The sequence below is a fragment of the Marmota marmota genome, unplaced genomic scaffold (assembly GCF_001458135.2).
Source record: "Marmota marmota marmota unplaced genomic scaffold, marMar, whole genome shotgun sequence".
Lineage (NCBI taxonomy): Eukaryota > Metazoa > Chordata > Mammalia > Rodentia > Sciuridae > Marmota > Marmota marmota.
Window position 1 is genome coordinate 872,136 of NW_026000255.1, and position 4,976 is coordinate 877,111.

The window sequence follows — 4,976 nt, forward strand, 5'->3', positions numbered from 1 at the left end:
ATATATATATATATATATTTTAGTTTTCGGTGGACACAACATCTCTATTTTACTTGTATGTGGTGCTGAGGATCAAACCCAGAGCCCCGTGCATGCCAGGCGAGCGTGCTACCGCTTGAACCACATCCCCAGCCCCTTTGCCACATCTTTCTGCTGTGATATTGTGCCTCACTTTAGGCCCAGAGTAATGGAGTCAGCTGACCATGGTCTATATCCTCTGAAACTGTAATTCAAAAAAGATCTTTCTTCTCTACTTTGTTCTTGTCAGGTATTTTGTCACAGTGATGAAATACTAACACAGCTACATTGGCACAAAGACTTTGTGGTTAGGAAAAACTAAAATTTGTTTCTATGTTTTTCTGTCCTTCCCTGCTTTCAGTATAGACTTAATTCCCTTGAAATCAGAGATCAATTAGGTCCTGACCTCCAAATCAGTTACCAAAATGTCAGGCAATTTGATATCAGTCACATCATTGAGGTGGTATCTCTCAAAAGAGCGGTAATTCCTTTCCTAGATGTGGATCTCCAGATTTATAATTCTGCCATCGTCATTTAATATCCCAATAATCAGGGTTAGCTCACGGAAACTTGTCAACATGCTAAAGGTGATATGTCAGCCCTTACTCTATTTTTTTTACTAGTTAGAGTATCAAATGAAGGCTTCATTGGTTTATCTAGTGGTTTTCTGATTTTCATAGTCCATTGAAGAAGGGATATTAAAATTGTTGCATAATATTAATGATTGTTCATTTTTTGATTGTTTGTGAAAAGTATCTTTAACAAAGCTAGATACGGTTTGAAGAAAAAGTGGTTTTCATAAGTGACAAATACATGCGAAGGGTGTTAAAGTACAAGTAACTCAGAAACACTCAGAAAGAGGAGGGAGCAAATATAGCAGAGGTTTGCCCTTCATGGATTTAATATTTATGATTTTGATTATTTGCAAGTGATCCTAAATATCTGTAACAAGTAATAATTGGTTATTTTCCTAAAGAAATATAATCACCTGCATGAAAGATTGGTGTACAACAAACCTCAAGTAAATAAGCTTGCACATGGCTCATCTCTTACGTCTCAACTTTGCTTGTTATCTAATATATTATGTTCCAGGCACTTAGATATTACTTCACTTCAAATCTATGTTGTAGATCTCCATTTTACCAGATAATGAGACTGAGTTTTAGCAAATTTTGTTGTGATTACAAAGTTAAGAAGGGCATGGGTAGTGACTCAAGTCCAAGAAGTCTTCATTTCAGAGCCCATGCTTTCAATCATCCCATATTGTTCTGTCTCTATTTGTTTTTATACATTGACTCTTGTGAATTGTTAAGAAAATATTGGTTTTCTGGTTCAAAATGGCATCAATGGAAAAATAAAGTTTTGTTGGAAACTGAAAAGATACTTAATCAATAGTAACCACAGGATTTCTATATCAGAAGCACTTAGGAATGACACTTGTTTCTGGAGGGAAAATAGATTTGTCTTGGAGATACGTTTGTATAGCAAATGCATTGTTTTAAGATTCTAAAATAATTGTGTAAGACTGGTTTGAAGTTGATTTTGCATAAAAGCACAGTTTGGAATTTAGATTATATGTTCATCTGGGATGTTTGACAGAGTTGGTTGAGATCAGTGGCACTGGGGTGGTTAAAACAGCCTCATCTGGGCTGGGGATATGGCTCAGTGGTTAACTACCCCTGGGTTCAATCCCCAATACCCCCTCCCCCCCCAAAAAAAAAAGCCTCACCATAACTGAGCATAGTGGCACATGCCTGTAACCACAGCAGCTCAGCCTGCTGCACTCCTAAATTCTTCTAGTGGTTTGGGACTGATGCAACCTCAATTATCTCGCATTGCCATCTCCTTCTGTGGTGATGATTGCTTCCTTTAAGACAGAAATAGAAAACATACATTTTGTTCACCAGATTTTATGTCTACAATTTATGCCAGTAGTTCTTAATTGTAGATGTACATTAGATTCATCCAGGAGTCCCATTTCTGGGCCCCATGACAAGAAATTCTGATTTAATTTGTCTGAAGTACAACATGATCATTGAAAATATTTTTTACATTCCTCAAATGAGCCAGATGCAGTGTAATCTCAGAGCTATCTTGAGTTTGAGCCCAGATTAAGTAACATAGCAAGACTGCTGTCTTGAAAAAAAATTTTTAAATGGTTTTATTATGTCATCAGTGTGGAAAACCATGATGTTAGTCTTTCTTCAGGAAAGACTAATTAGGGAGACCAAATTACATTTTAATATTAGCTGCTCCTTCTGACTGAGGGTTTTATTTGCACTATCTCCTAAGAACTTGATATTATCATTATTTTACATATGAAGGGTCAGAATTTCAGAGATATGACATAACTTGCCTCATTGCACAGCTACTGACAGTTAAGATTCAACTCCCAGAAGAGCTGAGCAATATACAGTATTGTGATTTTGATTCTCACACTTGAAACAGCTAAGTTGTTTCTCAAGTCTGTGGAGAAACATAGGACAGGGAAATGATATTTCCTGAGCAGGAGAAATCACTTGTGCCGTTAGGTGGTCAACTAATCTGTTTCAGACATCCTCTTTTTTTTTTTTAAAGAGAGAGAGAGAGCGAGAGAGAGAGAGAGAATTTTTTAATATTTATATTTTAGTTTTCGGCGGACACAACATCTTTGTTTGCCCCGGCCGCACACTTGCCAGGCGAGCCCGCCACCTTGAGCCACATCCCCAGCCCTTCAGACATCCTCTTAAGTATGTTGTATATCTAATCTAATTTAATCCTCAGATTTTCAAGGAGATGAAATAATCCCTTTATACAGATATGAGAAATTTAAGTTAATTGTTTCCAAATTGTTTGTTTCTAAAGCAAAAAAAAAAAAAAAAACTGGTAGAGCTGAGATTTGTAAGGGTGAAAGACTCAGGCTATAGACAAGTAATCTAAACAAGGAAAAATGGAGAATATAAAGCACAGGGAGAAAGAGATTATCTGATTGTCAGATGGGAATAAGATCTAGTGTTGCCAACTCTTCTAATTTCTTAAAATCAGAAATATGAATTTTTATGTGGAATCTTAAAATAAGAATTGAAAGTCCTTTTTTTTAAATTAGACACTGCATCAGCCAAGCACAACATAGTTTCATTCCCTCATTTTTTTCTTTTTTTGTCATTTTAGATTGAAATGAGTTTTCTTTGGTACATAACATCCCAAATCTACACATTAGGGCCGGGACACAGCTCAGTGGTAGAGTTCCAGCCTTGCATACAAAAGGCCCTGGGTTCAATCACCAGCACCACACACACAAAGACAAATACCAAATCTACACATTAATTGGGTACCACGTGATGTTTATACACACACACACACACACACACACACTGTGTAATGTTTATATCAGGTTAAACACACCTATCTTCTCTAATATTCCTTCATCATTTTCTGTGTTCACCCTAGTGTGCAATAGCACACAAGAACTTGTTCTTCCATCTAACTTCAGTTTAGTATCCACTGTTTACCCTTTCCCTGCCCTACTCACCCCTTACTCTCTCTGCAACCTCTGGCAATCACTATCTACTTGATTTCAAAATGATCAAGGTATTTTGATTTCACACTTGAGTCAGATATTCCAATATTTGGCTTTTTGTGACTGGCTTACAGCACTTATCATGGTGATCTCCAATTCCTCCCATGTTGAAAAAAATTAACAGAATTTAGTCATTTTAAAGGAGTGAATAAGAAAAGTGACAGTTAAAAATTGTTCTATAATTTTCTGCCATGACCTTAGCTGATTATAAATGTGCAGCAATGTATATTTTCAAGGAAATTTGGCATATGTATACAATGGAATATTATTCAACCACAAGAAGAATGAAATCTTGTTATATGGATGGGTTTAGATCATAGTGGTTAGTGAAATAAGCCAGACACAGGAAGACAAACACCACATATTCTTATTCATTTTTGGAAACTAATTGTTAATCTTATGGAAGAACAGGATGGAATAGGGGTCATTAGAGACTTGGAAGGTCAGTGGGGAAAAGGAAAACACACAGAACAGGAATTAATTTTGGTTTACCTGTAACTATTGGTGAAAACAATGATGTATTTCATTCTCTCAGTTTTTAAGCTCTGGATAGCAACCCATGTTTTCTGCTGGATTCATTCGTTTTCAAGCATGGTAATGATTAATCTTGTCCCCTTTTACTATTAAAAAAATATCCTGTTTATAATCTACTCTGACCAGCTTTACAGGGCATGTTAAATTGTTTCTGGAGTCTATTGAGTAATATCTGGGTTTTTCAAGGAATTTTCTATTTTTTTTTTAGGTTTTACAAGAAAGTTTCTATTTTTCAAAATTCAGAAATAAAATTAGGCTTTGACAAATAGTAGTGCTATAATCTTAGGCAAATCACTTAACTTTCTGATCCTCAGTACCTTGTTTACAGAATTGAAATCTTAATCACCTCATAAAATTGTTTGAAGATTTAATTGATAAAATGTACATAAGGCCCCATATAATATCTTACATATTTTGGGTTATCAATAAATGTAACTTTTTTTGTGGTACTGGGAATTGAACCCAGGGACACTCTACCACTGAGCTATATTATTGACAAATATGATTGACATACAAAAATCTGTGCATCAACTTTGGAAATAAGAATGAATCTGTGAAACTCACATTAATCTACATCATTTTATTATGTGTGATAAAAACATAATTATCTGTCCTTTTGTTACCAATGTTATGTGTGATAAAAACATAATTATCTGTCTTTTGGTACTGCTGTTTACTGGTAAGGAGTTGGTAAGGAGTCTTTGCTTCCCTGAATGCTGAAGTATAACAGAGAAGCACACCGAGGCAAGTGTAGAGTGGAAAGTGGAAGGCTTTATTAAAGGGCAGCAGAGAAGACTTCTCCCTGCAGGAAGAAGGGGACCCGACAAGATGGAAAGGTGGAATCCGTGGAAGGGCATCCCTTTTT